The sequence below is a fragment of the Piliocolobus tephrosceles genome, chromosome 1, assembly GCF_002776525.5.
Source record: "Piliocolobus tephrosceles isolate RC106 chromosome 1, ASM277652v3, whole genome shotgun sequence".
Lineage (NCBI taxonomy): Eukaryota > Metazoa > Chordata > Mammalia > Primates > Cercopithecidae > Piliocolobus > Piliocolobus tephrosceles.
In genome coordinates, this window is record NC_045434.1 from 181,608,923 (window position 1) to 181,635,199 (window position 26,277).

Genomic DNA, 26,277 nt, shown 5'->3' on the forward strand with positions numbered 1-26,277 from the left:
ACCCAATGGAGCCCCAGCGGTGCAGCATGAACAGAGGCCCTCTACGCAGACTGGGAGGGATAGCCAGAGAACTGGGAGGGAAAGCAGAAGAGAGAAGTGTCAGAGAGGCCACGTGAAGAACACATTTCAAAGCAGGAGTGGACAACAGTGTCAAATGCTGCCAAGAGGTCAAGTGAGATAAGGCGTGAAAAATGTCCCCTGGATTTGGTGACACATTGGTCACTGGGTTCCTTGGCAAGGGCAGCCTTCTCTCAGAAGGAGAGGAAGACTAGAACAGGCCCAGATAAAGTGAGGAAGGGGAGGGGCGGTGAGGAGGTAGAGATAGTGAGTGTAGGTTTAACTATTTGAAGATGTTTGACTGCAAAGAAGAGATCAGAGATTGTAGCTGGAGAAGGGTGCAGGGCACAGGGAATCTTTTTCTTTTCTTTTAAGATGAGAGAGCCAGGCCGGGCGCGGTGGCTCAAGCCTGTAATACCAGCACTTTGGGAGGCCGAGACGGGTGGATCATGAGGTCAGGAGTTCGAGACCATCCTGGCTAACACGGTGAAACCCCGTCTGTACTAAAAAAAAATACAAAAAGCTAGCCGGGCGAGGTGGCTGGCACCTGTAGTCCCAGCTACTCGGGAGGCTGAGGCAGGAGAATGGCGTAAACCCGGGAGGCGGAGCTTGCAGTGAGCTGAGATCCGGCCACTGCACTCCAGCCCGGGTGACAGAACGAGACTCTGTCTCAAAAAAAAAAAAAAAAGATGAGAGAGCCAGGGTAGAAGGAGCCAGGAGATCAAGAAGGAGAAGTTGAAGATGCAGGGAGACAGAGGGAGTGATCAATGGAATGAAGTCCCCAGGGAAGTTGGGAGGCTGGGATCCACAGCCAGGGGGGGAGCTGGTGTAGAGCAGGAAGGACCCCTCCAGCTTCCACAGGGACAGGCAGGCATGTAGGTGGGAGGAGGCTGTGGGAAGGGAGGAGGCCAACAGCCCCTACTCACTGGGGGCTGCTCTGGGAAGAAGAGGCAAGGCCCAACTCTCAGAAGTGGGCAGGAGGGTGGGGTGGGGGGTCTGAAGAGATGGAGGAGGTATGGAACTGGGAGAGGAAGGTGGGAGAAAAGACCAGGCCTGGAGAGGAGTCCCATGGGAGCACAGGACCATTATCCTCAGCAACAAGGATGACTCTACAGACCTGGAACATCACAGGCACTCCACATATGCATTTTAGGGTTTTATTTATGTTTTGTGTTGCTGTTTGCTTTTAAGGTTTGATTATCCAGTAGGAAGCAGCCTGTGTGAGAAAAGGACCCCTCCCCACCCCCAACTCTACACCAAGGCCAAGGTAAATACAGATCCAGGCCTTGCCCCCTCCTTCCTCCAGAGCCTCCTTCCTTCTCTCATCTTTTCAGCGTCCCTTCCAGACTGAGCCCTGCCAGTGTCTGGGGACTGCCCAGCAACCAGCAGGTTCCCTGATTTGTTTTCATCTGAGACAGGGTCTTGCTCTTTTGCCCATGTTGGAATGCAGTGCTGCAACCATAGCTCACTGCAGTATCACTCTCCCAGGCTCAAGAGATCCACCTGCCTCAGCCTCCTGAGTAGCTGGGACCACCACACCTGGCTAATTTTTTTGATTTTTTTAGTAGAGACAAGTCTTGCTGTTTTTCCAGACTGGTCTCCAACTACCAAGTTCACGTGATTTGTGCATCTGGCCTGGGGAGCGTGTGACTCTTTGCTTGCCCCCCAGACCACAGCCAAAGGCAGGGCTCTGTCTTCCCTCAGCTGGGGGACCCTGAGGCCAGTCTGTCCTCATTCAGCCAAGGTCCCTAGAGGGCAGAAGCTATGGCCACCACCGCCTTCTGGAAGAAAGGGGTTCCTTAAACCCCAAACCAGAGCTGATACTGAAGAAGGGACTTCAGCTAGACTTGACAGGCACTTCCTGACAAGGGGGTGCAGCCTAGAGAGCCCCAGACTCTTCTAGGGAGAGCAGGCACTTACTTTCTCCTGCAGGGGAATGAGGGGAGGGGCAGTAAGCCAGGCCTGAGAGCGAGGCTCTTTCCAAGAATCCTCAGGGGCTGGGAGGAGAAGTTTCCCCTGATCCAGCGATTCTAAATATGGCAAAGGGAGCAAGAGCACGTGACCCAGGGCCCCACACCAGGGCCGCCGCCACTGCCGCGGCTGCTTCTCTGGGCCAGAGGCTTGTGCTGGGGCTTAGAGATTGCAATGGGGTCCTGATGGAGCCTCAGTTTCCCTGTCTGCAACATGTAGGTGGAGCACTACTCAGTAATGGTCAAAGTCCCTTCTGCCTTATGACTCTCCTGCAGTGGAGTAGAAAGGAGAGAGTTGGCCCTCAGCTCAGTTTCTCTGAGGCTGTCCCTGGAGGGACAGCAGCCACCAGCACATAGAACAAACTATGAAAAAAATGCCCCCTCTTGGAGGATGGATTAGAAAAAAAGCATTCCCGTTAGCCTGACAAGTTATAAAAACTTGACCCCTCTAGATGGACCCATTAGAACAGGCATCTGTTCCTCTGGGCTGCCCCACCCCAGGGCACAGGCTGGATTCCAGGACCCCTCAGCCCTCTCAGCCGGCCCCTTTGTGGCGCCCAGACTGCAGAGTGACACATGACAGCCCTGTGGTTGGCTCCAGGGCACTCTCCTGGCCACCACAGATTCATGGAGAGCTGGAGACTGACCCAAGAAGGGCCCACCCACAGGTTGGGCTGAGCCAGTCGGATTGTCTTTCACAGGAATGGAACTAAGAACCACAGAGGAAAGTTGGCAGAGGACAGAGATGGGCCACGAGACTGCACTACGCTGGAACCTCATCCCCCTGCTCTCTACCCCATGATTCCAAAATGTGCTTTTCCGCCTTGAAGCCTCTCAGAATTCTTCTCTTTCCTTGCCATATCTGTCCTCTACCTCCAGAAGTCAATTTTTCTTTTTCTTAATCCCAAATGTGAGTACAGAAGCCAGTTTTTATTGAGACAGCTTGAGTAGTCTCTGTCCCATGGGACATGAAAGACAGTGTCTTCTAGACAAGGTGTTTGATGAGGAATAGCTTCCTCCTCTCCCACCTGGACCAGCCCCAAACCTTCTGACTTGTTCTGTCTGCTTCCTTCTGCCGTGCCAGCCAGCCTACCTGTTGTACCAGGTCAGTGGGCTGAGCGATGTGTTGACAAGAGCCAGAGTGGAACACAGAGGACACAGGGGCATCCGTCTGTGGGGACTGGCCAGGCAGAGCTGACTTCTCAAACAGGGAGGCGTGGGCCCTCCCAAGCAGGATGCCATTGAAAGGAAGGGGAACCATGGGGTGGAATTTAGGCAGCCAGGATTTGAGAAACTCAAGCAAGATGGCCAGTGGAAACCTTCCCTCGGTTCCACCGAGCAGCTCCATGCAGATTTGGGTGGCTCACTTTTACATGCTGACTTTGGCATAAAATTTCATGTGAACAAAGAGCTTTGCTGCTTTTTTAAAAAGTGTGAAATCCACCGACTTGTGGGCCCAGGCCCAAACCCCTTAGCTTGATTGCAAGGAAAGCCCCACCCACCAGGCCAACTTGCTCTTCACCAGCTGGTGCCCAACCTGACACTTGGCATTGCATTATCATAGCTCTGTCCCTGACAATGGCAAATGGGCTCTTTTCCCCTCCCCACCTTTACTCATGCTGTGTCTGAGTATGAGCTCAGACTGGTAGGGTTAGGTCAGAGCCCCCACCTCAGGCTCCCTTAACCCCCAATCCACCTCCAGAGGGAAAAGCAAATCCAAGACACCTGAGCCAGAAGGGTGCCTGCTGTGTTCCAGAACCACCAGGAAAGGAGTGGTCCCAAAGTGGAGTGAGCAAGGGGAGAGTGGTGGGGGGTGAGGGCAGAGAGGCAGGGGAGGTGGTAAGCAGACCATCTACTGGCTGTGGTGAGGATCTTGGCTTTCACTCTGGGTGAGATGGGGAGTTCTGAGCAGGGAGTAGCTCAATCTGCCTTATGTTTAAAAAGATCACACAGGCTGCTGAATATTCGAACAGACTATGGTGGGGGAGCGGGGAGGAGGGAGCAGTGACGTTTGCCCTATTGTGAGTTGGAAAGTATAATCCCGGCACGAGATGCCAGTGACTTTTTGTTTGTTTGTTTTTATTTTTAAGAGATGGAGTCTTGTTATGTTGCCCAGGCTGGAGTGTAGTGGCTATTCACAGGTGCGATCCCACTACCGGTCAACACGGGAGTTTTGACCTGCTCCATTTCTGACCTGGGCCAGTTCACCCCTCCCTAGACAACCTGACGGCCCTCTGCTCCCAGAGGGTCACCATATTGATGCCAAACTTAGTGCGGACACATAATTGGCATAGCTCACCATAGCCCAGAACTCCTGGACTCAAATGATCCTCCCACCTCAGCCGCCTGAGTAGCTGGGACTACAGGCACATGCCACTTCACCCTGTGTGTTTTTTGTTTTGTTTTGTTTTGTTTTGTTTTTGTTTTTCAGACAGGGTCTCACTTTGTTACCCAGGCTGGAGTACAGTGGTGCAATCACGGTTCACTGCAGCCTCAACCTCCTGGACTCAAGCAACCCTCCAGCCTCAGCCCCCTGAGTAGCTGGGGCCACAGGTGGGTGCCACCATGCCTGACTAATTTATATTTATTTTTTGTAGAGACGGGGTCTCCCTATGTTGCCCGGCTGGTCTTGAACTCCTGGGCTCAAGCGATACTCCTGCCTCCATCTCCCAAAGTGCTGGGATTACAGGCATAAGCCACTACCAGCCGATGATGGTGACTTGTATGAGGGGAAGCGGAGGTGGCAAGACATGACCCAATACTGGCTATATCTGGGCACTGAAAGGTCCCTTAGAGATTAACTAACCTCATTTATAGATAGGGAAACTGAGTCCCAGAGAGGGGCCTGGCTTACCTGTGATCATACAGTAGATCAGAGACAGAGTTGGGCCTGGCACCCAGATTTCCTGATTCCTAAGGCAATATTCTTTGGATTTCTCCTCTTTCTGTAGAAGGACTCAGACACCTGCCCCTCACTCCCGCCTCAAAAATTCCCTCATCCTGGGGCCAGGATGGGACCTGCCCCTGCCCTTCCTGCTGCATGTGCCCTTGTGGCACTGGGTTCAAGCATTGCCCAGTTTTCCAGCTATTTGAACCTGGCAGGGGTCAGGGTAACCTCTAAGGAGCCTTCTGTCCTCTGAGTCAGCAGAAACTGTGCACTATATTGGAGGAGGGAGAAGGAGGGAAGAGTCCAAATCAAGGGAAAGAGTTAGTCCCTGCCACTGGTTTCTCAGTACTTTCAGGGCAGAGAGAGCACCAAAAGCTGACAGGGTCAAAGAGGAGCACTGTGTAGGGCAGAGTCCCCTGGGGAGCTCAGGTGCCAAGACTGAGCCCAGCCCAGAAGTTCTGTAGACTCAGCCATTGAGGACCCCACCCAGTGGGTGGTTTGGGGACACAATGAGGAAGAGGGGTTTCAATGCCTTTGTTACTAATAAGCAAAGCAGCATGCAAACTCACAGGCCACACCTGGGGCATCTGGTTACAGCTGCCCTGAAAGCCATGCTCCCAGTGGGAACCCCAAATCCAGGACCAGCCAGACTGAATCCAGCGGGCTTTGCAAGCTGGAAAAGGCTTGCTGTGTGACTCGAGGCCAGGAGCACAGCTTCTCTGGGCCTGTCCCACAGCTAAGGTGGAAGGGTGGTTGGGAGGTTCTTTAACTGGAAGCTGGGAGGACATCTGCAGATACTCTTCTTAGTCTCCTCCGCCTGTAAAAAGAAAGGCTGCCCAGCCTGCAGGCCCAGCTGATGGAGCAGGATCCTGTGTGGTGGCTCTGAGAGAGGTGTCAGGATTGAGTGCAGCAGACAGAGAAGCAGAAGGGCGTGGACAGAGCTAGAAAGCTGGGTCGGTGGGTTCTCTCTCCTGACTCCGCCACCAGTCAGCTGAAGACTTGGCAAACTGTGTCTGAGTCTCAGCTTATTCCTCAGTGGGAGGAAGGGATTGGGTGGGAGTCTCTCAGGGTCCTATTTTTTGCTGATCCATCTGGGACTGGCAATTCCAGCTTCCCTAATGGGAAGTAAGGCCGTGGACGGCTCCTGAAGCTGCCAGTCCACAGGGACTTCCACGTTCTGGGAGTCTCCAGAAGAGGGTCTTTTACATTTCATTTACATGGAAAGTTTAGAGGACCTCCTTCTACCTCCAAAACCCTCCCATAATTGAATAATGATAGCAACGAGGGGTCAGGGAGGACCAAAGCAGAACTTCCAGTAACTTACTAACCACAGAAACGGTGCTGGATATAGGGGGAAGGGACAAATTGTATCTCTGGTCCTGATGCCTCCTCCTCTTCTACATGAGGCAGACAGTCCCTAAAAGTATCTCTGTCAAAAGAATGGGCTTGAATTCAGCTCAGCTCTGCCTTGGCTGTGTGACCTTGAGCAAGTTAACTGTCCCTCTCGGGACTCAGTTTCTTCGACTTTCTAATGAGACCAATGATCCCCGGTCCGGCAGTCTGGAGGCAGGGGTCTCCCCCGGGTGAACCCGCAGAGGGGTTGCAGAAAGGCTTGGGTTCAGGCAGGGACACGGGAAGCAGACACCCGGCGCGGCTTCTCGGGAGAGGTACGGGTTCCTGTGGGGAGGGCTCCTGGGGGACTCCTCCCCCAGCACCGCCTTCTGCCCACTTCCCCGCCCCGGGCCCCTTCTCCTCAGCAGGGGCGCCCCTGCTTGGCACTCCCGGGTGCCCCCGGCCCGCCTCGGCGGGGGCGGGGCTTACGGGAAGGGGCGGGGCATGCCGGGGGCGGGGAAGGTGGGCGGGGCTCCTGAGTCCCTGGGAGGGGCGGTGCTCTGCCAACGCCAGGCCCCGAGAGCCGCAGGGGCGGGGGCGTCGCTGCGGCTCCGGTTACCTCCCCGCGGCCTCCCCCGCCCGGCCGGCTACTTTTTCCGTTTCCAAATTAACAATTGAAAACGCGGCGGCCTGAAAGGCGAGCAGCGGGCCAAGCGGAAAGTGTGAAGGTGCCGCCGCGTCCCCGAGGCCGGGGGCGGAGAGGGGGTCGCCGCCCCGACCTCGCCCACCCACCGACGCCAAGTGCGGGGACTGCGCGCCCCAGGACCCAGAGGAGCCCAGGCCCCTGAGCTGAGTCCTGGTCTGATCCGGTCCCTGGTACCGTTCTGGCCAGGGTCGCAGAACCCAGTGCCCAGGCTCGGGATGGTTCCAGCCCCCTAGGGGACATGGGGTGGGGCGATAGGGCTGGGTTTCCACTCTCGAGGCTGAGTGCCCAGGTGGGGCAGGTGCCAGGTAGCACCCTCACAGCACCATCCTAAAGGGCTCTTGGAGTAGGTAGTTTCACGTGTGACCTCAAGTAAGTCATTTCACCTTACTGAGACTCAGTTTCCTCATCCGGAAAATGGGGAGAGAAGACGCACCGACCATACAGATAGTGCGGAATAAATTACACGGTAGGTAGCAACTATTACTATCTTGTGTGGGTAATGATGATAATATTGAGTCTCAAGCCCCCTGCCCCCTCCCATCATAGCCTAAGGAGTTGTCCACCAAGGGAGAATACTGGAGTATTCTGGTCCCCTCGCCTCCTCAGGACCTCCCCAAATCCCACCCCACAGATAAAGAAATCAAAGTCGGGTCCTTGTAAAGGGCTCAAAGTCAGGGGTGAGTAGGAAGAACTAGGCCTGAGCCCAGGTCCTGGCCCCGAGGCCCAGGCTGTTCTTACAGAGACAGATGCTCCCTGGGGCCAGCATCCTGGGCATGGGACCCCTTCTCCTCTCTCATTGTCCAGAGAGGTCAGTGCTGACACAGGGCAGCTGGAACAAATAAGTAGGTAATGGGAAGAGTCCCTGTTCCCAGGCATCCAGCCCAGGCACAGACTGCCAGATGGTAGACACCCGGGATATATACAATTCCTGGTCCTCCCGCCCCCCATAATGTAAGCTCCATGAATGCAGGTACTTGATCTTGTTCCTACTTTCTCTCCAAAACCTAGTGCAGGGCCTGGTGCCTTGTAGATTCTCAATAAATGTTGAGTGAGTGAATGAATAAATGAATGAATGAGTGGTCCAGCCAGCTGGGAAAACCCTCTTATACAACTGTGGCCTCTTGCCTGGCCACTTGTGTGAAGTGGCCTGCTTTGGGGAGGGGGGTTTTAGGGTGAGTGCCCCTCTCCCCAGCCTGGAGACCTAGGGCAGTGGAATAGCAGGAGAAGAAGACAAAAACTGAGACAAAACAAAGGAGGAGTAGATAGGAGATGTGGTCCCAGAAAGCAGAGTTAAGATCCCCTCTTTCTTCCTAGCCCCTCAAGTCCTGGCCAGCCCAGGACTCACCCCCATTCCCCTTCCCCCCAGCCAGCCTCTCACTGACCACCACAATTCCAGCCCCCCATCCCCACCTCCAGTCCACTTACCTTGCAGTCTGAATGCTTCTTCCTCAGCCCCTACCCCATTTACAATCCTACAACAGCTTCTTACTGTTAAAATAGAAAACCCAAGCTCCTTGGACCAGCAGTTGAGGCTGTACACACACCCTAAGCACCAGCCACACTCGACTTCCCCATTCCCTGTACATTTCCACCTTGGTGGCTTTTATGCTGCCTCCCCTCCTTGGGCTGTCTCTCTTCCACCCCATCAATCCATGATTGGCTTTGAATAGAAGAGCTTCTCTAGCCCCTGGTTAGGATCCCAGGGCCCCTGTGGGCCCCCCAGGTGCCTGTCGTCACACTATTTTACGAGAGTGAGAGTGTTCCTACCCACTTACTCCTCACTGAGATCCATCCCTTTAGGGCAAGGCCAGTCTGGCTCCTCCACAACCCCCAGCCTGGCCCCAGCTGATGCTCAGACAGTATCTGGGGAGTGAACAGAAAGACATGGGCCCCTCAAACCAGGGCCTTGAGCTTCAGTGAATGGGACTTCCACACTGTCCTGTGAAGCCTCAGAGTTCTGGGTAAGGCTGTCTTGGGGTTGCTGCAGAGGTGGGTGGGTGGGTGGAAGGAGGATTGATGCAAGCTCACCCCTAACTCTGGCAGGACTGGGGAGAGAGTATAAATGGAGACTCACATACCTTAAGTCTAAATATTTAAAAGTTTCAATCAAGTTGACGAACTTTTAAATAAAATACGCTCTGTCTTTCCTGACACATATACCTTCACAATGATCTAGGTTTGAATTTTAGTTCTTGGACTCCTTGGAATCTGGCAGGGAAGGGACAGCCAGCCCCCGCTACCCTCTGATCCTCAGATTCTCTTTCCACACTGGGCCCTTCCCTCTCCAGGAAGGGCCTTGGGTACACTCCTGGGGGTGCCTCAGCCTGCTCTTCCAGGCTTTCGCTATACCCACTGCCAACAGCCGTTCTTGAGCGTAGGGCTGCTCTGACAGCCCCTGGGAGGATGAACTGGAGAAGGGTCTGTGCAGACCCTGGAAGTAGGCATAAGTATTTGGCCAGGGAATTCCAGGGTTACCTGGAATGTGTTCTAGAGCAAGGAGGACCATGTACAGGCTCTGGGTTGATATGCCAGGGCCCTATAGGCTGAGTGGGTAGAATTCTGGGCCCCAACCCGTGACTCCACCCAGAGCAGCCCTGCTTTGATCTGTTTTATATACTGTGCTTCTGTGTCAGGTGTCATTCAAAGAACCAGATCTATGACTTAAAACAGTTTGAAAGGCTCTAATCTAGATCCTGCCTGCTACTGAACATGGGAAGCTGAGGTTACTGGGAGGCCTGTGACTGCATTCAGGCAGTGGGTTGGAGCAAATCCAGGGCGCAATCCCGGGTCTCCCTCGTGGAGGCCAAGGCCTGGGAGCATATTTCTGAAGAATAAGACCTAGGGCCTCCAATGGGACAGGGCCCCAGGAGGTGGTGAGTGCTCAGTCCCTGGTGGGAGCCAGCGGGCCTGCTGCTGGGGCCTCCTGCCATGACAGGGGGCTGGACCCTCAACCCAGGTTGCCCAGCTCAGGAGTGGGGAGGCCAGACCAGGCCAGAGAAGGAGAGGGAGTCCTGGTATAAACAACCGTGGGGGGACCAAGATGTTTTCTCGTCTCCCAGGCGACCGCAGTGTTTACTGCCTAGCGAGGAGGGGGGCATGGCCCACACATTTGCCTCCCTGACTTGTAGCCAAATTTTTCCAGGAAGGGGTGGCCCAGGATGAGCCCCAAACACTCCTGCTCTGCACCCCAATCATCTTACCCCAACTCTGCCCCAACATGCGCCCTAAAGCTCCCTGACATCGCCCCCATCTTTCAGTCCCACATGCTATGTAGCACTGCACCTCCATCAGTCCTGAATGCCCCAGCATTGCCCCCTAGCTCCTAATTCTGCTCACAGAGTAGGAGGGTGGGGAACAGAAGCAGGACAAGGGAAGGCCCCAAGCAGAGGAACTGGGCGTGTGCCAGGGATCTGAGCTGGGGCTGCTGGGCATGGGGCAAGGACAAACCTCTCCCACGGCCCTGGCCAAGACAGAGGGAGGGCTGCAGCCCTTGGATTAGGAGAGTGTAAATCCCTCTCCCCAGCCCAGGGCCCACCCCATGCCTGTCATGTGAAGGGCATTAAATGACCAGACCCCAACAAGGGAGGGGCTGGCAGGTGGCTACATGGTCATGCCACAGCCAGCTCCTTTGCCCAGGCAGCCAGGCCAAGGAGAAAAAACCCTTGATGCAGGAGGGCAAGTGGCAAGGTCCCCTTCCCCCATGGCAGCAGCTGCAGCCAGGTCCAAACACAGGGGCACAGGGGTTGGTGTGGCTTGAGTTCCAGCCAGCAGCCCAGCCCAGTTTCCACATACATATGCACACCCTGCCCAGCTGACAATGGGTCTTGTTGAGACACCAACTGATTTTCACCGAGAGCACAGGCTCAAAAATGGGGCTGTGTCCATCAGGGGTCCTAGACAGGCATCTGGACCCCTGGAGTCCAACCCTGAGTCAGCGACTTCTCAGCTGAATGACCTTGGGCAAGTCACTTCTCCTTTCTGAGCCTCAGCATAAAATAGCATAATAGTATCTTCCTTCAGGGTTGTTACATGAATTCAGTGGGATTCATTGAACAAACGGTAATTAAAGCCCACAATGGGGCCGGTTGCGGTGGCTCAAGCCTGTAATCCCAGCACTTTGGGAGGCCGAGACGGGCGGATCACGAGGTCAGGAGATCGAGACCATCCTGGCGAACACAGTGAAACCCCGTCTCTACTAAAAATACAAAAAACTAGCCGGGCGAGGTGGCGGGCGCCTGTAGTCCCAGCTACTCCGGAGCCTGAGGCAGGAGAATGGTGTAAACCCGGGAGGCGGAGCTTGCAGTGAGCTGAGATCCGGCCACTGCACTCCAGCCTGGGAGACAGAGCCAGACTCCGTCTCAAAAAAAAAAAAAAAAAAAAAAAAGCCCACAATGGGTCCAGCATGCCTGAAACAGCTTTGTGGACCATCAGTGGGAGACAGGACCTCCTTCCCAGTACACGTAGTACTTTGGACCTCGAGCTAAGGCTCGAGAGGTGAGAAACATCTGCCCAAGACCACGCAGAGGGTGCCTAAGCCCAGGCCAGCTCCTGGGAAGCTCTGCAGAAAGGTTTTCACTGTTATTTGTCATCACTGGAGACAACTAAGATGCTTGGACTGAGCCTGGGTTCTGGTCTGGGCTCTACTGCTGACCTGAGTTTAGTCCCTGCCCTGTTCTGAGCCTGTTTCCCCCTCAGAAGAATGAGGCGGCTGGATGAGACCAGTGATTTCCACACTTTGTTGAGCTTCAAGAAGAAGAGAGAGCTGGGGCTAGCTGAACTGCCAGGACTCTGCCCCTTCGCCAGGGTGTCCCTCCATTATCTGGGCCAAATCCCAGTGTACCTTCTTGGAGCCATTATAAGGCCACTATTCTAGGGACCTCCATGGACCCCAAGTTCATATCCCCAGATTCCCTTTCCAGACAGCCTCGGCACCTGCACCCACCCTCTGTGCTTCCAAGGCCACCCCCACAAACCCCCCAGCTCCCAACTCAACCACACACACCTCCACGCAAGCCAGAGTTTGCATAAGCAGCTGGACTTTCCCTATAGGCAAAGTCCTAGGGCTCTGAGTCAGGTTGAGCCAGGCCCTGGGCAGGGTTGGTCAATGGCTCTGGAGGAGGCACTCGGGGCTGGACCCTGGGGGCAAGGTAAAGGAAAAAGGGGGACTAGTTGGTAGCATCCCCAGGGCTCCTTGCCAGAGTCCTCACCCCTCCAGCATCCTCCTCAATAGTCCCAGAAAGGAGTTTCTAAAACACGAATCTGCCATGTTACTCCTGACATCACTTCCTTCCCATCACCCTCTCAGGAAGCTGCAGCTCTTCAGCCTGGTGTCCTCATTGCTGAGCCTGGCCCTGTCACATCCCAGCCTCTTCTCCAGATACCTCTTGCCTTCGCTAGGATCCCGCTCTTGCTGTTCTTTGCAAATGCCCTGTTCAGCCTCACTTCTGGGTCTCTGCCTGTGCTATTCTCTCTGCCTGAAACACTGTTCCTTGCTCCTTTTCACCTGGGTAACTCCTACTTCTACTCATCTTTTAGTCTCAACTTAAGCCTTTTCCTCTGGGAAGTCTTCCCAGCCATGCCCAGATTGGAGCTGGGCTTGGCCTTCTGTGCTGGGCTCCCACAGGACTCCATGCTGCCTGGACAGTGGCACTTATCACCCTGCCTGGTAACTGCCAGCTTCCCAGCCCATCTCCCCCAGGGAGCAGAGGAAGGTCTGATTCATTGCTCTGTCCCGAGTCTGGCATAGGGCCTGGCCGGGGGAGACTGGCATAAGCAGCTGAACTTCATTTAGAAGTGAAGGCTTCTCAAATGAAAGGGTGAGAGGGAAGGAATGAGTCCCCAGGGTTGAATCGGGGTGGGAGCAAGACCTTGAACTTTATTTATTTATTGAGATGGAGTCTCACTCTGTCGCCCAGACTGGAGTGTGGTAGCATGATCTTGGTTCACTGCAACCTCCACCTTCCGGGTTCAAGTGATGCTCGTGCCTCAGCCTCCCAAGTAGCTGGGATTATAGGTGCCCACCACCACACCCGGATAATTTTTTGTATTTTCAATAGAGATGGGGTTTCACCATGTTGGCCAGACTAGTCTCAAACTCCTGGCCTCAGGTGGTGGCCTGCCTCTGCCTCCCAAAGTGCTGGGATTACAGGTGTGAGCCACCATGTCTGGCCCAGGACCTTGAACATTAAGGCTCGACAGCTCCTCATATCCCCCCCCCCCCCCCCCCGCCCACTAGAAGCAGGCAGACATAGTACGGGTGAGTTAGGTGGGTAAGATCACAGCCTGTAGAGCTAGACTCTTGGGGTTAGAATCCTGGCCCTGCTGCATGTACCCAGGCAAGTCACTTAACCTCTTTGTGCCTCAACGTCCTCATCTGAAAAGTAGACATAATAACAATGCCTACCCCCATAGTGTCATTGAGGGGAAAAAGTGACAGAAAGCGTGGCGAGCTGTCAGAGCAGCATCTGGCCCACAGTAAGCACTCAGTAAGGTTCTGTTATTATGATCTTTGTTATTATTGAGAGTCAGAACAGAGAGGGAGGCTGAGACTCAGAGAAGGAGGTGACTGCTAGAAGCTAGCCAGCAGGATCGTGTCTCTTGCTTTCCCACCCCAACCCGGTGCCCCTGATGTGCACTGATTACCCCCTCGGCCCCCCACCACAGTCCTGCAAACTGTTCCCACCCTCTCATGTCACAGAATCGTTGCACACTTGGCCTCTCTAGGCACTCAGTTGTCTGAGCTGAGCTCAGAAAACTGCCATCCTCTTGGGCATTCACCACTTCCTGGCTGTGTGACAAGGGCAGTGTTTAACCTTTGAGCTTCAGTGTCATCTTCCATATAATGGGAGTAATGATAGGACCTACCTCATAGGGCTGTTGGAAGGATTAAATGAAGCAGTGTGAAAAATATTTAGCACAGTACCTGGTAGAGATTAGACTATGAATCTTGTTACTCACTGACAAAGTCTGTACTTAGAACTCTAGCCTGGCTCTGGCTTCTTGCATTCTTTTCCTAGAGTTCCCCAGGCCTCCAGCCTGGGCATCTCTGAGCTGTCCTCCAGGGGAGCCTGAGGACAGGAATTGCTAGTGTGGCCACCATGCTTTTACAGGGCCTGTGTCATTCCACCTGCCCCCTTCCCCGTATGTCTCTTCCTCAGGGCTCAAAGCAGTACAAGTGAAAAGTGAAAGTGAGGCCGGGCGCGGTGGCTCAAGCCTGTAATCCCAGCACTTTGGGAGGCCGAGACGGGCGGATCACGAGGTCAGGAGATCGAGACCATCCTGGCTAACACAGTGAAACCCTGTCTCTACTAAAAACTACAAAAAACTAGCCGGGCGAGGTGGCGGCGCCTGTAGTCCCAGCTACCTGGGAGGCTGAGGCAGGAGAATGGCGTGAACCCGGGAGGCAGAGCTTGCAGTGAGCTGAGATCCGGCCACAGCACTCCAGCCTGGGTGACAGAGCGAGGCTCCGTCTCAAAAAAAAAAAAAAAAAGAAAAGAAAAGAAAAGAAAAGTGAAAGTGAAAGTGAGATGAGGGGCCTAGGACCCTAGAGAAGTGGGAGCCTGTGATGGCAAGATAAGAATAGTAAAACCAGGGCTGGGTGCAGTGGCTCACGCCTGTAATCTCAGCACTTTGGGAGGCCAGGGTGGGAAAAATTGCTTGAGCACAGGAATTCGAGACCAGCCTGGGCAACATAACAAGATCCCCCCCTACAAAAAATTTAAAAATTAGCCTAGCGCCATGACGTGCACCTGTAGTCTCAGCTACATGAAAGGCTGAGGCAGGAGGATCGCTTGAGCCCAGGAGTTCAAGTCTGCAGTGAACCATGATCACACCACTGCCCTCCAGCCTGGGTGAAAGAGTAAAACTCTGTCTCAAAAGGAAAAATATACATATAAGGTAAAACCACCACGTCCCCCCTGTTCTTCACAGCACTTTGCAGTTTACCAAGCACTTGCTATAGGAGGCAGCCCCATGAGGTGAGCAGGGAGAGATGGCAATTGTCATTCTATGTATAAGGAAGCTGGTGCCTCAGAGAGGTTGGGTCACCTGCCTGGCATCACACAGCCTCCAGGAAGCAGAGGCAGGAGCTGAGCCCTAGCCTGCTGCCTCCTGGTCCAGTGCTCCTTTAACTGAGGGGCGAGCCCTTGATTTTGGCTGATCTGCCCCTTGACCCCCACCCGCCCAACCCAATCTTAGGAAAGAGCCCTGGGTTGGTCCTCACTGCAAAGTGCGGGGCCTGAGGCTCCTCTGTTCCCTGATCCCTCCGTCCCTACTAGACCCCTCCCTCTTCTGGCTCCACAGCTCAGTGGGGAGGAGCCGGGTTGGCGCCCAAACTCAGGGATTTCACGCACCACCGGTAAAATTTCCAAAAACACTTTGGGGACTGCATACGGTTGTCAACTTTTTATTTTGCCAAGTAAGGACATTTTTTTCCCCAGCCCATCATTTCATAAAAGAAAGGACATCATCTCATACTAAAAGACAGTCCTTTAAATGGAATAAATTTAGCTTTATGAAAGAGTCTCCACCCCGTCCTTATTCTCCTCGGTTTTGCCTTAGGCCACTGGAAACTGCCTTGGGTCAGCTGGCAAGGCTGAGAACCATTTAGAGCTCGGGCTTGGCCCTGATGCCGACATGGGTTTGAGTCTTGACTCGACCACAGACAAGCTGTGTAACTTAGTATGTGGTATTTCTCTTCTCTGAGCCCCAGTTTCTTGTCGGCAAAATGGGAACAATAATAGTGCCTGCTACCTAGCGGGTACTGGAAGAACTAGATGACCTCATGTCTGCAGAGCACTCAGTCAGAAAGAGTCAAGCCCTGGTTCCCATCCAGTGTCCCCACCCTGGCATGTCACCGTGTATGGCTCCCCACTGCCCGCAGGGTAAGGCCTACCTCCACAGCCTGTCAGTCAAGGCCCTGTACTCTGCAGGTCTTGGGGCAAAGGAGTGAGGGGAAGGAAGTCCCATCTCAAGGCCTTTGCTCCACTGTTCCCTCCACCTGGAGCTCACTCCAGATAAAAATCATGAGTACCCACAGTTCAGTGCTCCACACAGAGGGCTGAGGGGTCTTTTCTCCACTTCTCTCTAGCTGGCAAAACCTTTCTCATCCTTACTACTTGGCCTCAATGCCACCTTCATCCTTCACTCAGCAAATATTCACTCGTTGACCACATGCCAAGAACTGTGCTCAACTCCACCTGCCCAGTTCTCACAGTCCCATGCAGAAAAGCAAAAAACACACAGGGCTGGGTGAACAGAGCTCTGGGGGCACTGAAGGGGCCTCAGTCAAGCCTGGGGTAATGGGGATAGGGAGTGCTTCCAAGAAGAAGTGGTGCTCAAACTGGGACTTGAAGGATGAATAGGAGTTAGCAAGATGACGCAGCAGGCAGGAGAGGGGAGGGAGTTGCAGGCAGAAGGAAAAGTACAGAAGCCCTAAACAGCGCAATGCTTTGGGACATTATAAGTCATTTCTTAAGGTGAGAGCAAAGGATGCTTGTGTGGAGGGCATTTCTGACTTGGGCACTGGGGGTCGGGGAGTCACTGTCATGTGGATTGAGGAAGGAGGGCAGGTTTGGAGGGAGATGCTGAGTCTGAGATGCCCAGGGGATGAGGAGGAGAGGTGTCAGCAGGCAGGAAGCGCAGGGATGAAACTGCAGAGCGGAGGCTGTCATCACAGGGGTGACCCCTGATGTAGGAGTGCATGAGACCACCCCCTGAAACTACATACTGAGAAGAGGACTGGAAACAAAGCCCCAACATTCAAAGGGCAGAAAGAGGAGGCAGAGCTGCTGATAGAACCAAGAGAGAAAAGGCAGAGAGGCAGATTTGAGGAAAGTCGAGGGGGGTGCATTCAAGAAGGAAAGGCCCAGCAGGCAGCCATGGTGGCTCCTGAGGCCGCCATGGGAGGATCACTTGAGCCAGGAGTTGGAGATCAGCTGGGACAACATAGCAAGACTCTGTCTCCACAAAAAAATTTAAAAACTAGCTGGGTATCTTGGAGTCCCAGCTCCTCGGGAGGGTGAGGTGGAAGGATCACTTGAGCCCAGGAGGTTGAGGCTGCAGTGATCATAGTGATCATGTACTCTAGCCTGGGTGACAGAGTAAGGCCCTGCCTTAAAAAAAAAAAAAGAAAAAAAAGAAAAGGAAGAAAAGAAGCCAGGCGCGGTGGCTCAAGCCTGTAATCCCAGTACTTTGGGAGGCCAAGACGGGAGGCGGACCATGAGGTCAGGACATTGAGACCATCCTGGCTAATACGGTGAAACCCCGTCTCTACTAAAAAATACAAAAAACTAGCCGGGCAAGGTGGCGGGCACCTGTAGTCCCAGCGACTTGGGAGGCTGAGGCAGGAGAATGGCGTGAACCCGGGAAGCAGAGCTTGCAGTGAGCTGAGATCCAGCCACTGCACTCCAGCCTGGGCGACAGAGCGAGACTCCGTCTCAAAAAAAAAAAAAGAAAAGAAAAAAAAGAAGAGCCCACAGGGGCCCCCTGGGGATGCAGCATGGTGGAGTGGCTAAATGCATGGCTCCCAGAGAGGGACATGCTGGGTTCAAATCCTGCCTCTACCGCCTGTCTGCTATGTTGGCTTTCGGCAAGTCATTAACTTCTTTATACCTTAATCCCCCTGTCTATAAAATAGGGCGAATGTATTTTTTTTTTTTTAGGATAAAAAGCATGGAGGGGAGGGATTGATACCCCCACCCAGCCTCTGTGCATCCCCAGGTTGTACCTCCCTCCTTCTGCTGGGCCATGGGTCACACTGTCCTTTCCCCATCCCCTGTCTCTCCCACCAGACTGCCGCCAATCCCCAGAGGCTGGAAAATGAGATGAGTGAATGAGTTCACCCAGGGAACGGGCAACGGGGGGCAGCGGGGCGGCAGCATTTCTCCCATGTTACCCCAGTATAAGGAGGGAAAGTGGAAAAGGTCCCGTGTGGGCTGTGCCCTTGAGCCATCAGGTCCCTTCTAGCCTCAGTTTCCCAATCTGTGAAATGAAGCCCGTAGATCTGCTCCAGCTCTGAGGCCTGAGGTTCTGTATAGCAGGGATATATGGAGAGAGGATGGGGATAGAAAGGCCAGTTCCCGACCTGCTGGTCCTGCCTCTAAGCGAGGAAGTTCCACAGGGTCTGAATCCCTACTGTGCCCAGGGGCTGGTCCCTCTAGTAGAGGGTGGCAGCTGGGCCAAGATGGACAGGAGTGAAGACGCCTGAGATTGTGCTGACAAAGCTGTTCCTGCTTTTCCTCTTTCTCTCCCTGTCCCCTCCCCTCCCGGGGGACTGCCAAGCCCAGCAAAAAATAAACCCAAAGACAGCAACCTGGACAGGCCTGAGGCTCCCAGAGAGAAGTGGTGGGGAAGGAGGAGCAGCCTGTGACCCTCCCACCACTGCCCAAAAGCCAGTGGGTACCCGATCTGATCCCTACCCCATCCCCCACCCACACCCCGCCAAAGTTGGGCTCAAAGGAAACAGGCATCTCCCCTCCATCTTTCACTCTGTGGGAGCTTGATAGGGACAATTCAAGTAAATGTTGTCCAGCGCAGCTAGATGGGGGCCTCCAGGTTTTTGAAACAATACCCCAGGAAATCTCATTCACCTCCTGGTTCTTGGGCAGTCCTTCCTGCTGTCTGACCTCCATCTCTTCTGCTTTGATGGGAACCATGCTCCATTTATCTCCAGTGAGCTTTCCTCCAGTCCCACCTTCCTGGCCTGGGTGTCTAAGGAGTCTCAGGAGAACATGCCTCAAGATTTCCCTTCCAGGCTTTAGGCTAGAGACCCCACTGTACCCACTGTTCCCCAGAATCTCCGGGGGTGAGGAGGGAGGGAATCGCTGAGCTCCCTTTGCCTCCCTCCCTCAGGCGCTGCCCGTGGATTCCCAGCCCAGTCTGCTGCCTGGGGTTGCCCCCTTGTTCCTCGCCCCTCCCCGTGCCAACCCCCAGGGCACACAGCTCCTGCCCCAGCGACAGTGTTGCCCAGGGAGCCTGGAGTCCTGGGGGCTCTGTGTAGCCACTGAGGTCTGCTCAGCATCCTTTCTCCAGCCCCTCAGAGCCTCCAATGCGGGCAGGCAGCCCCCTGAGTGCCCTGTGAAGTGGCACCCTGTCCCCTGAGGGGCCCCCAGAGAAGATGCTAGAAGAGAGCTCCCTACACGGTACCCTATGAAGTTCAAGGTCCTGAGACAGCAGTTTCTCTCATTCACCCAGCATGACTGTGTGCCAGGCAGCCCTGAGAGGTCCACTTTCCTGTTAGGCCCATTTTACAGAAGAAGATACCGAGGCTCAGGAACTGAGGTAGAGTGGGGGTGGGCACCTTCCCAGTAAGCATGGGGACTAAGATCTCTAAATCTCCCTTGGGATTCCCTGCCTCATTCTCCGTGATCATTTGCTCTGTAGAGAGTGGGAGAGTGCCCTCCTCTCCCGGGAGTCCCTGGCTGTCTCTCTGGGCACCATGGCTCTACTTTGATCTCCCTGGAGCCAGGCCAGTTGCCAGGGTTGGACCATGAGGCCCAAACTCCGCCGCACAATGGCCCTCTGGCATACACTGTCCTCCCATAATTCACAGACACACTCACAGCTGCACACAGACCAGACCTCTCTCCAAACATCTCCCTGGGAGAAGAGGCAGCTGAGACCGGTGGTCCCGGCAGACTCTGAGACCTCCTCATCGTGCTCCCAATCCCCCGCCCTGCCAGGCAGGGCACAGGCATGGTCTAGCTCTTTCTGGCTCCCTGGTCCTGGTATGGAGCTGATGTTCTGTAACTGTTTGTCAGACGAAGGAAGAAACAAATCAGTGGGCATCCTAGGTAGCCAGGCTGGGGTCCATTCAGGAGCTGGGTGACGTCCCCTCACCCAGCCTCACTTTGCTCAACTGTGACATGAAGAAGACAGCACCCACCTGATATGATGGCTGTGAGGGTTACACGAGAGAACGTAAGTCAGACACTGACGGGCAGGGCCCACAGGAGGCCAAAAAGACACAGCCTCAGCTTCTGTGGAGAGCCACTCGCCCCAGGACCCAGGCAGACATAGCTCCTACCCTCTCCAGAGCACACTTAGACACACGCACCTTGCTGAGCCCAGCACACCTGCCACACCTGTCCCCGGAGGAGAATGAGGACAGTGATAACAGCATAATAATAACAGTAAGGATGATCATGGCTAACAGTGCCCAGCAGTGTTCGGTGCCTTATCTCATCCAGTCCTGACAATCTTAGAGGCAGGTATTAGGATTATTCCCATTTTTCAGATGAGAAAACTGAAGCCCAGAGAGGTTAAGTAACTTGCCCAAGGACACATGACTGCTAAGGCTAGAACCAGGAAGGAACGCAGATCTGTCAGCCTCAGAGCCCATGCTCTTTGCTCCCCGCAGGACAGCTTTTGGAGAAACAAAAAGTCCCTGCTATTCCCCTACCCCCAGCCTCTCAGCTCTCACACTAGGAGCTTCCCCCAGGGCAAACATGCAGAATTCCCTGCTGGGGGGCTCCGTAGCCCAAAGAAGATCGGACCTTCCCTAAAGACCTGCATTGGTGCTAGGGAGGTAGGAGGGAGTCTGGGGAAGTTCCCCGGGCAGCCTTCTTTGTGGGCAGGGCCTCGGCCTTCCTCTTTCCCTGCTCCCAGGCAGTTCCAGCTCCTTTGACTGGCTCAGAGAGCCTGAAATTAATCATCCACTCAAAGTGCTGCCATCAGCCCAAGAATAATAATCACCTCTTGAAACACTCCTGGCTTAAACATCCCAAGGATAAGGGCTTCAGCAGCAACAGGGATTGAAGTTAGACATCCGGCAGGGCATCTTCAATGGAAGAATGAACGTACTATGGAGTTGGGGTGGGGTGGGCAGATAGTGAGAGATGGAACCGGCTCCAGTGACACCAAAGAACTCCAGAAGAAAGAGGCAAAGGAGCGTGAGGGGGAGTGCGAGGGGGAGGGGGAGTGTGAAGGCGAGGGGGGGGGTGAGGGGGAGGAGGAGGGCAGGGTAAGAACAGGATGGTCTCCCCAGCTCCTTACAAAGACCAAGCAAAAGGACTGCGGCTGAAAAACAGCAGCACGAAAAATTTGGGTCACACTCAAAGACTTTCCCAATCACAAGGCAAAGTTCTTAGAGCATCCATCCCCCCTATTGGCTAGGTTGGGAAAATTGTTATCTAAAGTCCTGATCTGGGAGACAAAAGGCTTGGGTTCCTGGCACAGTTCTCCACCAACTCACTAGGTGTGACCTTGGATGAGTAGCTGCCCCTTTCTATGTCTTGGTGTACCCAGCAGTACACCACAAGGTCAGATCGAAGGACCTCCAAGGGCCCTTCAGGAGGAGCAAAGGCCAGCGAAGTTCTAGGAAGCCAGCCACCCCACTCCTCCACAGTTCTGAGGCTGCCCTCCAAGACGACTACAAAAATACACACAGACCCGCAAGGGCAGCCCTGCAGTTGTGTATAGGTGAAGGCCAAAAACCCCTGAATTTCTTAAAATTCAGGAGCAAGCTTTGTTCTGTCCTAGGGGTCTGGGCTGGAGCCACAGGCCCGGGTGTGTGTCTATGGCGAGTGTATGAAGTCAGGGAAAAGGTAGGGGCAGCTGTAAGCTAGAACTCTTTGTTGGATGGATGCTATGTGTGTGTTTGGGTTTGTGTGTCGATGTTGCAGTGAGTGTGTGTGTGAGACATTCAGACAGGTACGCAGCAGTGACGTGGGTCTACAACTAAAACGTGGCTGCAGTGGGTAAGGCTGGCAGTTTCCACTCAATTCCACAAAATGCCATCACAGCCCACCTCCTGCTGACTGTGTGCAGGGTGCTGGGGATGGATGGACAGACGACACAGGAGCGCTGTTCTTGAGGAGCCTGGGCTTGGGGTGCTGCTAGCTGAGGCTGTGGTGCGGAGAGCAACAGCTCCCAGTTTGTCCCCGCTCTGGGCTGAGGCTCTTCCACATTAACTGGGTGGCCTCTGCTGAGTCCCAGTTTCCCCATCTGTCAAAAGAGGAGGACAACAGTGCCCACCTCACAAGGCTGCAGAAGGACACAACGAGACCGGTTTAGAGAGAGTTCAGCACGGTGCCACGGTGCAGCTGGTGCTGCACACACGACCACAGATTTCAGTTCAGACTCCAAGAGCCAAGCCTGGTGGCCACTAGGAACAGAGAACAGTCCCGCACAAGGAAGCAGGAACAATTTCAACTCTCTGCCCCGGCCTAGCCCAGCTGAGGTCTCTGCACAGAGTCCGCTGTATCTGCTACTCATTTCCCAGGTGACTTTGGACTCCAGAACCTCAGTTTCCTTACAAGTAAAATGGGGCTGTCAAAATGTGAGGACCGACTGACTAGTGGGGATGCCTGAGGGTTCTGAGGACCCTTTGCTGGGATGATTTCCAACCCAGGCGATGTTCTTTCTCAGATGGCCGGGGTGGGAGGTCGGGGGCTTCGGGGTTAGGAGTCTGCGGGCCCCAGAAGCTGCTGCCACCTCCTCCCCTCCCCATTCCCACAGCTTCTGACCCCAGGGACAAGGCTGAGGGAGGATGTTTACAGAGCCGCAAACCTTCACATAGAGAAAGTCTGCTGGGCCCTGGGGGCTGGGAGCAGCAGGCATGCGGCTCATAGTGGCTGGGGAGGATGGAGGGAGATAGGGTCTGGCCCAGCCCCCTCCAGCACTCTGACTTCAAGGGAAGCTGGAGTGGCCTTTGAGAGGGGCAGCCAGGGGACAGAGAGCATTCCCCTCAAGGGCTCAGTGAGCAGGATGGGCCACGAGGCCGTGTTTCTTAAAATTCAGAGAGCAGGGTCTGTGAAGGCTTGAGGGCTTAAATCAGGGACTGGGGCGTAGGAGGGGGATGGGGTTTGGTGACCAGACTGAGGGTCTAGAGAGAGACGGAAAGCTTGGAGAGGGGCCCAGTGGCCCCTCATTCTGGATCCCAACAGGAGAAGACAGGAGTCAGCAGTCCTCTCTTCCCAGAGGTTGCAGCTGCCGCAGGACAGGCCAAATCCGGGCTTAATACTCAGGCCATCTTCCACCTCTTGGAGCCAGAAAGATGCAGGTTCTGTGTGGGGCTCAGAGGACACCGGCTGGCAGATGGGAGGGAGGCATACCCTAGGGTGAACGGGCTCCTCTCACCCCAGCTCCCTCCTTCCTGAGCCCTTCTCTCTCTTTTTAATTGACAAGGTTTCATCCTGTCACTCAGGCTGGAATGCAGTGGCGCAATCACAGTTCACGATAGCCTAGAATTCCTGGGCTCAAGCGGTCCCTCCCACTTCAGCCTCCCAAGTAGCTGTGACTACAGGTGTGCAGCACCATGCCCAGCTAATTTTTAAATTTTGTAGAGTCAGGGGTCTCACCATGTTGCCCAGGCTGGTCTGGAACTCCTAGGCTCAAGCGATCCTCCCACCTCAGCCTCCCACAGTGCTGGGATTATAGGCGAGAGCCACTGCGCCCAGCTCAGAGCCCTTCTCTTGCAGGCTCTTCTGCTGGGGCCCCTCCTGCCACAGCCTGCATCTCTGGGAAGGGGGTCCTAGCTAACGGTACTCCCTGGACTCCCCTCACTTGGGCTGCCACTGAGGGAGATTGGGAAGAAGAGAAAGGATTTGACCAAAAGTGTAGTGGTCAAGCTAGGAGTCCAACAGCAGGAAGTACTTCCTGGCAAGACCCTGCAATGTGACTGAGAAACCCCACATCTGGAGCTCCTCAAAAACAAGAGAGACCTTCCGTGTGGGCCCCCTCCCCCAGCCCCAATAAGAACAACCATCTCTCACGCTCAGACAGGCCCCCGCAGCTTACCAAGCTCTTTTCCACTCCATTACCTCATCCGAGAGAGGCCGCAAGGTTGGGGCCTCTACCCGCTTTGACGACCTACAGACCTAAAGCTCAGAGAGGCACAGCGATCAACCCAACGTCACAGAGCACACAAGAGGTGGGGTTCCTGACACCTCTGCTCCCTTTGACCTCTAAGATGGGTGACCAATTCCCTGAGATCCTTAAACACCAGGGCGCTTTCACACCATACTTCCTCCCCCAGAGCTCCCAAGACATGCCCTGGCCCTAGGCTCCCGGGGACAAGTGGTCAGGACAAGCACGGCCCTGGCGAGGGCATTTCCTGGCATTGGGAAAGGGCAGGATGTGGGGCAAAGGTGCCAGTGGATTAGCTCCTGGAGAGGAAGGGCGGTCCTTTCAAAGGAGGCAACCATAGCGCCTGGCAGGGGACAGGAGGTAGGTCCTTCATCTCCACTGACCCTCGTGGGGGGTCATGAGGCCAAGCCTGGGGGATAAGGACCCAACCTCAGAGCCCTATTGGTTTCCCCAGGCCCGGCCATGCCTTGGAAAAGTCACTTCTCAAGAGGAGCCCACGGAGGGCACAGTTGTTCTCTGGGGGGTGTCTCACCCTCCTTGGGCACTCAGCCACTCCTAGGGAGCAGTCCCCATCCCCTCACCCCCAACTCCACCAGCCCTGGGCCTTCCTCACTCCGACGGGCCTCTTTATAGCCACAAACATTCATCCTAGGCCTCCCAGTGGGCACTAAGGGCTGGGCTACTCCTAACCGTTGACCCTGAACCAAAGCTTGACCTCATGTCCTGAGCAATTTCAACTCTCTGCCCTGGGCTAGCCCAGCTGAGATCTCTGCGCAGAGTCAAAGCTGCCACCCCCAACGCACTTAATGGCCGAGAGAGTCCTCTTTCCCACCCTGCCCCTCCCTGTGCCGCATCTTTCTCCCCTTCACCTCTGAAATTCTGTGGGCCCAGTTCAGATGGGGCAGAGGCAGGCCAGCAGGCACCCAAGGGACAGGCCGAAGGACAGACCCGGAGACAGGTGGAAAAGACAGGTAGAGGAAGAGTGGACAGTCAGGCGGACAGGTGGATAGGCAGATGCACAGACAGGCACCCAGATAACTGCACAGGCCACAGATGGATGGAAACAGGCAAGCAGAAGGACTGCGGACAGTTAGGTGGAGAGATGAGCAGACTGGCCAACTTGCACACAGGTGGAAACTCAGGCTGGCAGAGGGACAGCCAGGCCAGCAGGAGGGCTGCTGGACGGTCAGGTGTGCAGGCAGGTGGGCCACCCAGGAGACCCCAGCGCCAAAGGGCCCTCTCTGTTGGCAGCAAAAAGGGATTAATAGTTACACATTTTCCAGGGACCAGAGGTCTCTCTCTGGGCATCTCTGAGCGTCCCAGCGTCAGGCCCAGCCCTTCAACTGATATCTGCGGGGCCTCTCATGTTCCCGGCTGGGCCAGGCCGTCCCCCAAGACTGAGCTCTGAGCTGCCAAAATTCACTCTTTACATCCAAGAGGGGTCAGTGTTTCTGAAAGTTGTAGGAGCCTGGTGAGAGGGAGGAGGGGGCCCCAGCAGCGACAGTGTTTCCAAACCTACCCCTCTCCTCTTTCTTTTTCCCCTGGTGCCTAGAGCCAGGCCTGGTGCTGCCGGCCAGCAAGGCAGGCGAGCTGGGCCAAGCCGGCAGGGCAGGGCAGGGCAGGCAGGGCAGGCAGGGCGGCCGCTGCTGCCACTGGGAAGTTGAGGGTGGAAGGGAAGACTGAGGGAAGACACAGATAAAGTCGGACACAGCAGAGGCGAGTGTCAGGTCCCAGGTGGCCCACGGGGACCCCTATACACCCACAGTCAGCTGGCCAGGGGTGGGAATGAGGGCTGCCCTGGAGAGGAGCACCCCTGAGGGGAGCCCTTCATAGCTCAGAGCTGGGGAGCAAGTGACAGAAGCGTGTGGGAGCCAAGGGGTCCTCTTTGTGTCTGGAACACAGTCAGGCAGTGGTGGGGAAGAGCAAAAGGGCGCCCACTCCAGGGTCCCCAGACTTCGCTGAGCGGACTCTGGGGAGGCAGCTGGCGGTGGGGAGTACCTGGGACAGAGGAGCAGAGGTTGGCGGTCAGGATGGAAATAAGCAGTTGCGGTGCGGGGAGGTCAGAAGCGAGGTCAAGCAAGGGTCAGGCCTGGGAGATCAGGGCTTAGGATAGGGCTCAGCAAGGGGATCAGAAACCGGGCTCGGGCCTGGGGGCAGAGAGATGAGGGTCGGCCCTGAGGCAGGGGGCAGAAGGCGGAGCCGGAGCGGGGCGGCAGTACCACGGGAGGCCAGGCTCGCGCGGGGACACGCGGAAGGGCGCGGGGTCGCAAACTCACATGAAGACGTGGTAGACGAAGGCCCAGCCGCGGGGCCGCTCCAGCACGTTGTAGACCCAGTTCTGCAGGCGGCGGTAGCGCTTGTGCGCGGCCGAGGAGCGCTGGCCGCAGGCGGAGCCCGAGCCGGAGCCCAGCCCAGGGAGGGGCGCGCCCGGCGGCAGGGGGCTGCCCAGGAGGCCGAGGCGGCGTGGGGAGCCGCCCCCGCCCGCCTCGCCCTGTTCGCTCTGCACCGCCGTGAGCGCC

The 26,277-nt window shown here is 55.3% G+C and overlaps 1 protein-coding gene across 1 annotated transcript in view; it reads right to left on the bottom strand.

Annotated features, from left to right (window-relative positions):
* The window catches only part of KCNQ4 (potassium voltage-gated channel subfamily Q member 4), a 55,585-nt gene extending 29,314 nt beyond the window's left edge, over positions 1–26,271 (bottom strand). Inside the window, exon 1 of the mRNA XM_023221580.3 lies at positions 26,035–26,271. The gene's annotated coding sequence lies outside the window, so the exon portion shown is untranslated. The remainder of the gene's footprint in view (positions 1–26,034) is intronic.
* Positions 26,272–26,277: the final 6 nt, after the last annotated feature.